Genomic DNA, 13,144 nt, shown 5'->3' with positions numbered 1-13,144 from the left:
TGAGGAGCCGCGTGTTGCCTTGGAGACCTTCTCCACCGTGTGTATATAGATCAGGAGTTGGCAAGCGTTCTCTATGAAGGTCGGGGTAAATACTTCCACCTTTGCCAGCTGTATGGTCTCTGTTGCAACCGCTCAAGCCTGCCGTTGCTTTGAGAAGGCAGCCGCAGGCAACTCGGAGGTGAATGAGGGAGGATGTATGGCAATAAACCTTTATAGATGAACACTGTATTTTGGATTTCATGTGTCACGTAATAGTAGTTTTATTTTAACCATTTAAAAATGTACAATTCAATCACTTGAGCCCAGGAGTTCCAGACTGGCCTGCTCAACATGGAGAGACCCTGTCTCTACAAAAAATACAAAAATTAGCCAGGCGTGGTGGCATGAACCTGTAGTCCCAGCTACTTGGGAGGCTGAGGTGGGAGGATCAGTTGAGCCCGGGGGGTTGAGGCTGCAGTGAGCCATGATTGCACCATGATCGCACCACTGAACTCCAACCTGGGCGGCAGAGTGAGACCCCCCATCTCAAAATAATAATTTAAAAAAAGTAAAATCCTTTTTTTTTTTTTAGACGGAGTCTGGCTCTGTTGCCCAGGCTGGAGTGCAGTGACATAGTCTCGGCTCACTGCAACCTCCGCCTCCCAGGTTCAAGCGATTCTCCTGCCCCAGCCTTCCAAGTAGCTGGGACTACAGGTGCATGCCACCACGCCGAGCTAATTTTTGTGTTTTTAGTAGAGATGAGGTTTCACTAACATCAACCCCATGTTGGCCAGGATAATCTTGATCTCTTGACCTCGTGATCTGCCTCCCTCGGCCTCCCAAAGTGCTGGGATTACAGGCATGAGCCACCGCGCCCAGCCGTAAAATTCATTCTTTTTTTTTTTTTGAGACGGAGTCTTGCTCTGTTGCCCAGGCTGGAGTGCAGTGGCGCGATCTTGGCTTACTGCAAGCTCTGCCTCTTGGGTTCACGCCATTCCCCTGCCTCAGCCTCCCGAGTAGCTGGGACTACAGGCGTCTGCTACCTCACCTGGCTAGTTTCTTTTCTTTTTGTATTTTTTAGTAGAGACGGGGTTTCACTGTGTTAGCCAGGATGGTCTCAACCTCCTGACCTCATGATCCGCTTGTCTCGGCCTCCCAAAGTGCTGGGATTACTGGCTTGAGTCACCAGGCCTGGCCGTAAAATTCATTTTTAACAGGCTGTGTGCAAAGGTAGTAGTGGCATAGATCACACGCCCTTTTGTACCTTGCCTCTTTTCACAGGACCCACACCACGGCAGTTCCGGCATCGTGATTCTTTGAGAATGACACTAGTGTAGCTGCAGAGGCCTCGTCTTACGGACATGCTATTTTTTTACTGAGCCTATCCCAATGGTTGGGCGTTTAAATTGATTCCTGTGTTCCCTGATGACAAAAACCCTATTACGTAAGTCTTCATGATTGATTTTTTTTCCTGGAAATAGACATTTTAGAGGCTTCCTCGAAAGAGTTCTGATGTTCCCCAGGAAGTCTCTGGTGCACTACCTCTATCTCTTCTGTCGCTAATCCTCTGTGATGTGTGGTGAGATGTTCTGCCACTTTGTTTGCCTTTTGAATTCTAAGTTCTGGGCCGGGTGTGGTGGTTCATGCCTGTAATCCTAGCACTTTGGGAGGCCAAGATGGGCGGATCGCTTGAGCTCAGGAGTTTGAGACCAGCTTGGGCAACGTGGTGAAACTCCATCTCTACAAAAGATCCAAAAATTAGCCGGGTATGGTGGCACATGCCTGTAGTCCCAGCTACTTGGGAGGCTGAGGTGGGAGGATCACCTGATTCCAGGAGGTCAGGGCTGTGGTGAGCCGTGATCATGCTACTGCACTTCAGTCTGGGTGATGTCATGAGATCCTGTCTCATAAAAACCGAAAAACTTCTAAGTTCCGTTTTCCAAACAAATAAATCAAAATTGCACAATCCAATCAACTGCTCTTTTACTTATGTATTTAATTTTTTTTTTTTTAGAGATGGAAGTCTAACTCTGTGGCCCAAGCTGGTCTCAAACTCCTCAAGCAATCCTCCTTCCTCGGCTTCCTAAAGCGATGGGATTATAGTTGTCAGTCACCACTCCCAGACTGGTCTTTTATGATTTCTTGTTTTGACTTTTTAGAAAGTTTTGTTTCAGGACCCAGGAGACAATAAAGCTTATGGGCCAAAGGCAAGCAGTTCATGGAGAGGACAGACTTGAAGGAGAGGGAGCACAGGGTGGGGCACATGGAGGGATGGGCTGCATGTGTTGAGGTGGAGGATGGAGCTCAGAGTGGGGCTGTCTGTCCTGCTTGGCCTCCATTTCCTTAGGAGAGCCCAGGGTCTGGGTGATGTGAGAAAGGACCACTTTGGGGCAACATGTCCAGGATGGCCGGAGAGAGGCAGTCAGGGGCCACTGTCTCTGCACGGCCAGGGCAGCCTAAGGAGCGTCAGTGGTCCCAATGTTTGAAGCAGCCAGGTCAGGCGAGAAGACAGGACAAATGCTTCCTCTTGTCGCCTACTCTGGGAAGATGACTGCTGTGCAGGGACCAGCTGGTCAGGGCTGAGAGGGAGCACAGCACTAGACAGGCCGTGGCCTCGTCCCTGGAGGGAAATGACCCAGTGTTTTTCGACCAAGTTGGATTCCAGGCAGACCATCACATAGCACACAGAAGGTAACCAAAGGAGCAATTCACAGAAAGTCTAACACCAAAATGTATAAAGCAGAAGCCACTCCCAGGAGGTGCTGGAGTGGTAGCTTTGTCAAGGTCCAGGACAGAAGGAACAATGGCGCAGACACAGATGGTGGAATTACAAAGCCAGTCTACTATCTAATGTGCTGCTGCACACTGAGAAGGTGGTGTGGCTGCTGTGAGCTGGATGCCATTGGTACCCTCTACCCCTCACCCAAATACAGTAAGTGCTACCCACTTTCTTCGCATGCTGCCCTCATCCTGCCAGGAACGAGGGCTCCAGGAAAGGCCAAGTACAAATCAGAGACAGAAGCATGTGGACAGAGTTGATGAGGGGAGGGCAAGCGGGCCTGGGGAGGAGAGCCAGTGAGAGCAGGGGGTAGATGCCAGGCCTCAGAAAGACCCATCCTGTTTGTCTGTTAATGGCAAAACCTGGCACAACTGGCCGGGAGCGGTGGCTCATGCCTGTAATCCCAGCACTTTGGGAGGCCGAGACAGGCAGAGCACGAGGTCAGGAGATCGAGACCATCCTGGTTAACATGGTGAAACCCCGTCTCTACTAAAAATACAAAAAATTAGCTGAGAGTGGTGGCCGGCACCTATAGTCCCAGCTACTCAGGAGGCTGAGGCAGGAGAATGGCGTGAACCTGGGAGGCGGAGCTTGCAGTGAGCCGAGATGGCGCCACTGCCCTCCAGCCTGGGCGACAGAACGAGACTCTATCTCAAAAACAAAAAACAAAAAACAAAAAACAAAACAAACGAACAAAAAAAACACCTGGCACAACCAATCACTGAAAACTTGTTCAGCAAATCATGAAATGTTCAAATGTGTAATAGCTTGATGTGAAATCTTTTACAGTACTATTTGCAAAGAAAATATGAGAACACAATGAAATGCTTATGGTAAATATTAAAGTTGTAACATTAAGTATAGAAATGTGGATTAAAAGCTGAGAGTTGCCAGGCACGGTGTTTCACACCTGTAATCCCAGCACTTTGGGAGGCCGAGGCAGGCGAATCACGAGGTCAGGAGATCGAGACGATCCTGGTTAACATGGTGAAACCCTGTCTCTACTAAAAATACAAAAATTAGCTAGGCATGGTGGTGCGCGCCTGTAGTCCCAGCTACTCGGGAGGCTGGGGCAGGAGAATTGCTTGAACCCGGGAGGCGGAGGTTGCAGTGAGCCGAGACTGCGGCATTGTACTCCAGCCTGGTGACAGAGCAAGGCTCCATCTATAAATAAATAAATAAATAAATAAAAGCTGAGAGTTGCATTCTCCACTCTGAAAAAGAGGTGGGTAAATACTCCCTATGTGTCTGGTGATGTCCTTTAAGAGATGTATGTGAATGTCGAGTTAATTTTTTTCTTTATATTTTCGTGTACTTTCCAAAATTTTCACAATATGAGTATATATTTAAAAAAACAAACTTTATGAAGAAAAGTGTTTTCTAAAAAAAAAAAAAAAAAAAAAGCATTTCTGCCTGGTTTTGTCTTGAGACCAGAGGGGCCACAGCCCTGCTCACACTTAGCAAACAAAGCCAGGCCCTTATGGGCAAGGCTGGTCCAGGGGTGGCCCAGACTCACATGGAGAGGGATCTGTGCTTCCTTCCCAGCCTGTGCCATGGAGGCCCCTGCGTGCCCAGTCCTCTTTGTGGCACCTTTGACTTCCCTGTCCTCCAGCACTCGCTCTACAAAGTGCGCCTCCCTAGGAGACCTCCTGCCTTCCCTGGCCAATGCTGGGCCTGTGGTCAAGTGGGCAGGGCCCTGTAAATAGGCCAACTGCAGAGGAGGGAGGGGGAGAACTCAGATTGATAGAAATAAAGGTTAGGCCCTGAAAAACAAGAGATTTTCAAATCCAAATGGCCTGGCTGCATCCCGCCAGAACAAATGCAACCTCAGCTCTTTCAGGTAGAGCAGAGCGCCCATACATAGCACCACCTCCCCATCAGGATTCCTTGTCCTCTCCTTCCTTTTCTTTTTTTTTTTTTGAGACGGAGTCTCGCTCTGTCGCCCAGGCTGGAGTGCAGTGGCCAGATCTCAGCTCACTGCAAGCTCTGCCTCCTGGGTTTATGCCATTCTCCTGCCCCAGCCTCCCGAGTTGCTGGCACTACAGGCGCCCGCCACGTTGCCCGGCTAGTTTTTTGTATTTTTTAGTAGAGACGGGGTTTCATCATGTTAGCCAGGAGGGTCTCGATCTCCTGACCTCGTGATCCGCCCGTCTCGGCCTCCCAAAGTGCTGGGATTACAGGCTTGAGCCACCGTGCCCGGCCTCCTTCCTTTTCAGATGGGATTTGCTTGACAGTGCTGAATAGTGATGTGGCCGCCTCTCCCAAGGCCCTGTGCCTCTGCTGGTGGTGATCCCCAGCATATGTCAGCATGGACAGAGAAAATCCAATGTTAGCACAAAACCAAAGCCCAGATGAGGCACTGGAGATGCAAAGTCACTGAGGCCCCCCACACCAGTCCGCAGAGCCCATCACATCTGCTTTCACTACCCATGAGTAAGGATGTGTGTGCTGCATTTGTCTTTCCTTTTGGACTCAAACTAGTCAGACAGGTAGCAACTGAAAATGGAGGAATGGAGAGCTCCACAATTTCAGCCCTCCACCAAAGCTATGTTTAAGCTGGCAAAAATGATCAGAGTAAACTTTTTTGGGGTCTCCAGAATCTAATAAAAATCTTACAATAACTAGGGGAATGCTTAATGAAGAAGCTATTAAATTTTGGGAAGAAAATATTGACATTTTAACTTTTCTTTCTTTCTTTCTTTCTTTTTGTGAGATGGAGTCTCACTCTTGTTGCCCAGGCTGGAGTGCAATAGCACTATCTTCGCTCACTGCAACCTCTGCCTCCCGGGTTCAAGCGATTCTCCAGTCTCAGCCTCCCAAATAGCTGGGATTACAGGTATGTGCCACCATGCCTAGCTAACTTTCTTGTATTTTTAGTAGAGACGGAGTTTCACCATGTTGGCCAGGCTGATTGCTCTTGTTGATATCAAACAAAATAGACTTCAAATCAAAAATTGTTACAAAAGGCAAAGAAGAACATTATATATTAATAAAAGCTTCAGTACAATAAAATGTACAATTACATTCATGTAACATTAACACACAACAGTCACAAAATATCCACAAAATATATATAAAGCAGAAATTGATAGAATCCAAGTCAGAAATAGACAGTTCTACAATAATAGTTGGAGACCTCACTTTCGGTAGTGGATAGAACTAGACAGAAGATCAGTAAGGAAATAGAGAACTCAAACCTTTCTACAAACCAACTAGCCCCAATGGACATATACAAAGCATTTCCATCCAACAACAGTAGAATATACATTCTTCTCAAGTGCACATGAAACATTCTCCAGGATGGATCACAAAAAAAGGTCTCAATATGTTTTAAAATATAGAAACCATGTAAAGTATCTTCTCTGACCTTAAGAATGAGACTAGAAATCAGTAACAGATGGAAATCTGTAAAATTCATAACTGTGGAAATTAAACAACACACTATTTTTATTTTTATTTTTATTTTTTTTGAGACGGAGTTTTGCTCTTGTTGCCAGGCTGGAGTGCAATGGCGTGATCTCAGCTCACTGCAGCCTCCACCTCCCAGGTTCAAGTGATTCACCTGCCTCAGCCTCCTGAGTGGCTGGGATTATAGGCATGCACCACCACACCCACTAACTTTTTTGTATTTTTAGTAGAGACGGAGTTTCTCCATGCTGGTCGGGCTGGTCTTGGACTCCCAACCTCTGGTGATCTGCCTGCCTAGGACACCCAAAGTGCTGAGATTATAGGTGTGAGCCACTGCGCCTGGCCAACACACTCTTAAATAACCAATAGCTCAAATAAATCATAAGATAAGTTAGAAAATACTTTGATACAAGTGAAAATGAAAACACAGCATGGCCAGGTATGGTGGCTCACACCTGTAATCCCAGCACTGGAAGAGGCCGAGGTGGGTGGATCACTTGAGGTCAGGAGTTTGAGGCCAGCCTGGCCAACATGGTGAAAACCTGTCTCTACCAAAAATACAAACATTGGCTGAGTATGGTGGCGCACACCTGTGATCCCAGGGACTCGGGAGGCTGAGGCGGGAGGATCACTTGAGTCTGGGAGTGTGTGGTTACAGTGAACAGTGATTGCACCACTGTACTCCAGCCTGGGTGACAGAGCAAGACTCTGACTCAAAAAAAAAAAAAAAAAATCAATTGTATTTGTGTACGCTTCCAATAAACAATCTAATAATTACATCAAAAAAAAACTGACAAGCATCAAAAAGAATAAATTAGGAATAACATAACAAAATAAATATAAAACTTACCCTCTGTAACTACAAACAGTGTTGAAAGACATTAAAGAAGATATAAATAAATGGGAAAACAACCCATTTTCGTAGATTAGAAGACAATATTGTAAAGAGAGCAATAATTCCTGAATTGATATGCAGATTTAGTGCCATCCCTCTCAGAATCCAAGCTGACTGCTTTGTAGAAATTGACAAGCTTATCCTAAAATTACATGGAGTTATAAGGGACCCAGAATGGCCAAAGTGAGATTGAAAAAGTTGGCCAGGCGTGGTGGCTTACGCCTGTAATCCCAGCACTCTGGGAGGCTGAGACAGGCGGATCACGAGGTCAGGAGATCCAGACCATCCTGGCTGACAGGGTGAAACCCCGTCTCTACTAAAAGTACAAAAGATTAGCCGGGTGTGGTGGTGGGCGCCTGTAGTCCCAGCTACTTGGGAGGCTGAGGCAGGAGAATGGCGTGAACCCAGGAGGCGGAGCTTGCAGTGAGCCAAGATGCGCCACTGCACTCCAGCTTAGGCAACAGTGCAAGACTCCATCTCAAAAAAAAAATAATAAATAAATAAAAAGAAAAAGAAAAAGTTGGAGGATTCCTGTGTTTCAAAACTCACTACAAAGCTAAGTAATCTTAGTGGCACTGGCGTAAGGACAGACATATAGATCAATGAGATAGCCTGGGAGTCCAGAAATAAACGGAGTCTCCCTCTGTCACCCAGGATGGAGTGCAGTGGTGCAATCTCTGCTGACTGCAACCTCTGCCTCCCAGGTTCAAGTGATTCTCCTGCCTCAGCCTCCCGATTAGCTGGGACTACAGGCACACACCACCACACTTGTCAGATTTTTGTATTTTTATTGGAGGTGGGGTTTCAACATGTTGCCCAGGCTGGTCTCAGAACTCCTGACCTCAAGTGATCTGCCCACCTTGGCCTCCCAAAGTGCTGGGATTACAGGCGTGAGCTACTGTGCCTGACCCTGTACCAACTGATTTTTGGCAAGTGTGTAAAGACAATTCAATGGGAGAAAATCGTTTAAAAAATTTTTTTTTTAGTTCCGGGGTACATGTGCAGGATGTGCAGTTTTGTTACATAGGTACATGTGTGCCATCGTGGTTTGCTGCACCTATCAACACATCACCTAAGTATTAAGCCCAGCATACATTAGCTATTTTTCCTGATGCTCTCCCTCCCCCAACCCCTCCGACAGGCCACAGGGTGTGTTGCTCCCCTCCCTGTGTCCACGCGTTCTCATTGTTCAGCTCCCATTTATGAGTGAGAACATGCAGTGTTTGGCTTTCCTCTCCCTGGGTTAGTTTGCTGAGGATAATGGCTTCCACCTCCATTCATGTCCCTGCAAAGGACAAGATCTTGTCCCTTTTTATGGCTGCATAGTATTCCAAGGTGTACATGCACCACAGTTTCCTTATCCAGTCTATCATTGGTGGGCATTTGGGTTGATTCCATGTCTTTGCTATGTGAATAGTGCTGCAATGAACATACACATGCATGCATTCTTCATAATAGAATGATTTATATTCCTTTGGGTATGTACCCAGTAATGGGATTGCTGGGCCAAATGGTATTTCTGGTTCTAGGTCTTTGATGAACTGGCACATTCCCTTCTACAATGGTTGAACTAGTTTACATTCCCACCAACAGTGTAAAAGTGTTCCTATTTCTCCATAGCCTTGTCAGCATCTGTTGTTTCTTGACTTTTTAAAAATTGCCATTATGACTGGTGTGAGATGGTATCTCATTGTGGTTTTGATTTTCATTTCTCTAATAACCAATGATGATGAGCTTTTTTTCATATGTTCGTTGGCTGCTTAAATGTCATCTTTTGCGAAGCGTCTGTTCATGTCCTTTGCCCACTTTTTAATGTTTTTTTTTCTTGTAAATTTGTTTAAGTTCCTTGTAGACTCTGGATGTTAGACCTTTGTCAGATGGATAGGTTGCAAAAATTTTTTCCCATTCTATAGGTTGTCTGTTTGCTCTGATGATAGTTTCTTTTGCTGTGCAGAAACTCTTTAGTTTAATTAGATCTCATTTGTCAATTTTTGCTTTTGTTACAATTGCTTTTGAAGTTTCTGTCATAAAATCTTTTGCCTGTGCCTATGTCCTGAATGGTATTGCCTAGATTTTCTTCTAGAGTTTTTATAGTTTTGGGTTTTACATTTAAGTATTAAATCCATCTTGAGTTATTTTTTGTATAAGGTTTAAGGGGTCCAGTTTCAATTGAAAAAAAAATTTTTGTTTTTTTTGATGGGAGTCTTGCTCTGTCACCCAGGCTGGAGTGCAGTGGCACCATCTTGGCTCACTGCAAGCTCTGCCTCCCAGGTTCAAGTGATTCTCCTGCCTTAGCCTCCCGAGTAGCTGGGATTATAGTTGTGCACCACCATGCCCGGTTAATTCACTGTGTTTATATGATTATTTAATTACTTTAGTAGAGATGGGGTTTCACCATGTTGGCCAGGCTGGTCTCGAACTCCTGACCTCAAGTGATCCGCCTGTCTTGGCCTCCCAAATTTCTGGGATTACAGGCATGAGCTACTGTGCCCGGCCTAAAAAATAATCTTTTTAACAAATGGTGCTGGGATAACTGGATATCCATGTTACAAAAGAATGATGTCAGACCGCTACTTCACACCATATACAAAAGTTAAATCAGAATGGAGTAAAGGCCTAAATGTAAGAGCTAAAACCATAGAACTCTTAGAATAAAACTTGGGGTGAATCTGCATGACCTCAGATTTGGCAGTGGATTCTGAGCTATAACACCTGAAGCACGAATAACAAGAGAAACAATAGATAAATTGGACTTCATCAAAATCAAAAGCTTTTATGTTTCAAAAGATATTAGTAAGAAAGTGAAAGGACAACCTAAACAATTGACAAAAATATTTACAAGTGATATATTTGAGGAGGGACTATATCCATTATATATAAAGCATCTTACAAGTCAACAATAAGAAGACAGCCCAATTAAAAAATGGGCAATGGTCTGCACAGGATGGCTCGTGCCTAAAATCCCAGCACTTTGGGAGGCCGAGGTGGCAGGATCACTTGAGTCGAGGAGTTTAAGACAAACCTGGGCAACATAACGAGACCTTGTCTCTATTTTTATATAGAAATTAAAAAAAAGGCTGGCGCGGTGGCTTAGGGAGGCCAAGGCAGGCAGATCATGGGGTCAGGAGATCGAGACCACCCTGGCTAACATAGTGAAACCCTGTCTCTACTAAAAAAAAAAAAAAAAAAAAAAAAAAAAAAAAAAAAAAAAAAAAAGGCCGGGCGCGGTGGCTCAAGCCTGTAATCCCAGCACTTTGGAGGCCGAGGCGGGCGGATCACGAGGTCAGGAGATCAAGACCATCCTGGCTAACATGGTGAAACCCCGTCTCTACTAAAAAAATATAAAAAACTAGCCGGGCGAGGTGGCGGGCGCCTGTAGTCCCAGCTACTCGGGAGGCTGAGGCAGGAGAATGGCGTAAACCCGGGAGGCGGAGCTTGCAGTGAGCTGAGATCCAGCCACTGCACTCCAGCCTGGGCGACAGAGCGAGACTCCGTCTCAAAAAAAAAAAAAAAAAAAATTAGCCAAGCGTGGTGGTGGGTGCCTGTAGTCTCAGCTATTTGGGAGGCTAAGGCAGGAGAATGGCGTAAACCCAGGAGCCTGAGCTTGAAGTGAGCTGAGATCGTGCCACTGCACTCTCCAGCCTGTGCAACAGAGCGAGACTCCTTCTCAAAAAAAAAAAAAGTAGGCCGGGCGCGGTGGCTCAAGCCTGTAATCCCAGCACTTTGGGAGGCCGAGACGGGCGGATCACGAGGTCAGGAGATCGAGACCATCCTGGCTAACATGGTGAAACCCCGTCTCTACTAAAAATACAAAAAACTAGCGGGCGAGGTGGCGGGCGCCTGTAGTCCCAGCTACTCGGGAGGCTGAGGCAGGAGAATGACGTGAACCTGGGAGGCGGAGCTTGCAGTGAGCCGAGATTGCGCCACTGCACTCCAGTCTGGGCGACAGAGCGAGACTCTGCCTCAAAAAAAAAAAAAAAAAAAAAAGTAAAATGAAAAAAGAAATTAAAAAATAAAATAAAAATGGGCAATGGATATAAATAGATATTTCTCAAAGATATACAAATGGCCAATAAACACACCTAAAGAAGCTCAACATCATTAGTCATCAGGGAAATACAAATCAAAACTGCATTGTAATATCACTTCACACCCACTAGGATGGTTATAATTTTTAAAAATCAGATAACACATATTAGCAAGAATTTGGAGAAATTGGAGCCCTCATACGTTTCTGGTGGGAATGTGAAATGGTGCAGCAACTTTGAAAAACAATCTGGCAGTTCCTTAAACAGTTGAACATAGAGTTACCATGTGACCCAGTAATTCTACTTCTACATATATCTAAGAGAAATGGAAACATGTCTGCACAAAATCTGTACGTGAATGTTCATAGCGGCATTATTCATAATAGCCAAAAGGAGGAAATAACCCAAATGTCCACCAACTAATGAATGAGTAAACAAAACATAGTAGAGCCGTACACTGGAATAGTATTCAGCCATAAAAGTAAAACAAAACAAAAAACCCTAACTGTAACCAGGAGTACTGAGAACCTTGAAAACATTATGCTTAGTGAAAGAAGTCAGTCACAAAATACCACATACGTGATTCCATGCTTACGAAATGTTGAGAATAGGCAAATTCATACAAACAGAAAGTAGATTAGTAGTCGCTTAGAGCTGGGAAGGGGGTGGTGAAAGGGTAGGGGTGTGATAGCTAAAAGGGATGAGGTTTCTTTTTGGGGTGATGAAAGTATTCTAAAATTGATTGTGGTAATGTTTGTACATACCTGTGAATATACTAAAAACCACCGAATTATGCACTTTAAGTGGGTGAATTGTATGGTATATGAACTACATCTCAGTGAAGCTATCATTTAAAAAAGATTCATTGGGGTCACAGGTATTTATTGTGGCAGAAAAGACACATTTGTGGTTCAGGGGCCAATCTAGTGCACACCTGAGAGGCATTACAGGCTCTGCAGGCACAGACCATGAGGAGTATGTTCCCTGCTCACACTGGGATGACCTCAGTCTACAACCCATCAGAATCACTGACGAGATCTCAGCAGCTGCCTTGCCGATGTCCCTGGTCAGGAGACAGGATGCCGTTGGGTTCATGACTGCAAGATGCCATGGGTGGAGGGAGAGTCCTGAGCTAACAGACACCCACTATTAGCTTGTGTTAAAGAGATTTCATTTCCATCGCTTGATATTCCAATGCAAAGAGATTTCAGTCCCATTGCGTGATATTCCAATGCGATACGCACAAATGATTTCTTAACCTTTTGATAATTTGTGTTTAATTTATTTAGATTTGTGAGTTGAAAATCTTAGCCTCCAGTACGAGTACGTTGAAAAGAACTTGAAGAGAACGTTGAAGAGGACTTCAGATTCACTGCGTTTATATGATTATTTAATTATTTAAGTCTCTCAGCAAGGTTTGTTACATCAAACAATTGAAGTTAAAAAGAAAAGCAAAAGCTAAACGCCTGGCCTCACGACTATAATCCTAGCACATTGAGAGGCCAAGGTGGGAGGATCATTTAAGCCAAGGGGAGGATCGTGAGGGGAGAAGGTATGAAGGAAGAAGGTCCTGAGGGAAGAGGGTCCTGAAGGGAGAGGGTGCTAAGGGGAGAGGGCCCTGAGGAGAAAGGGTCCTGAGGTGAAATGATCCTGAGAGGAGAGGGTCCCAGGGAAAAGAATCCTCAAAGAAGAGGGTCCTGAGGGAAGCGGTTCCTCAGAGGAGAAGATAGGTCCTGAGGGGAGAGAGTCCTAGGGGGAGAGGGTCCTGAGGTGAGATGGTCCTGAGAGAAGAGGGTCCTCAGGGAAAAGGGTCCTGAGGGGGAGGCTGCTGAGTGGGGAGGGTCCTGAGGGAGGAGGGTCCTGAGGGGAGAGGGTCCTGAGGGAGAGGTTCCTCAGGGAAGAGGGTCCTGAGGGAAGAGGGTTTGGAAATGAGAGGGTCCTGAGGGTAGAGGGTCCTAAGGGAAGATGATCGTGAAGGAAGAGGGTCCTGAGGGGAGAGGGTAGGTCCTGAGGGGAGAGAGTTCTTAGGGGAGAGGGTCCTGAGGTGGGAGGGTC

At 45.6% G+C, this 13,144-nt stretch overlaps 1 protein-coding gene across 5 annotated transcripts in view; it reads right to left on the bottom strand.

Annotated features, from left to right (window-relative positions):
* Positions 1-13,144, bottom strand: part of SPATC1 (spermatogenesis and centriole associated 1) — a 41,479-nt gene that overhangs the window by 11,933 nt on the left and 16,402 nt on the right. The gene's annotated exons all lie outside the window — the stretch shown is intronic.

This window comes from Trachypithecus francoisi, unplaced genomic scaffold (assembly GCF_009764315.1).
Source record: "Trachypithecus francoisi isolate TF-2019V2 unplaced genomic scaffold, Tfra_2.0 Lachesis_group7, whole genome shotgun sequence".
NCBI classification, from domain to species: domain Eukaryota; kingdom Metazoa; phylum Chordata; class Mammalia; order Primates; family Cercopithecidae; genus Trachypithecus; species Trachypithecus francoisi.
Note: the sequence above shows the minus strand (reverse complement) of the source record. Positions and strands in the feature narration are given on the sequence as shown.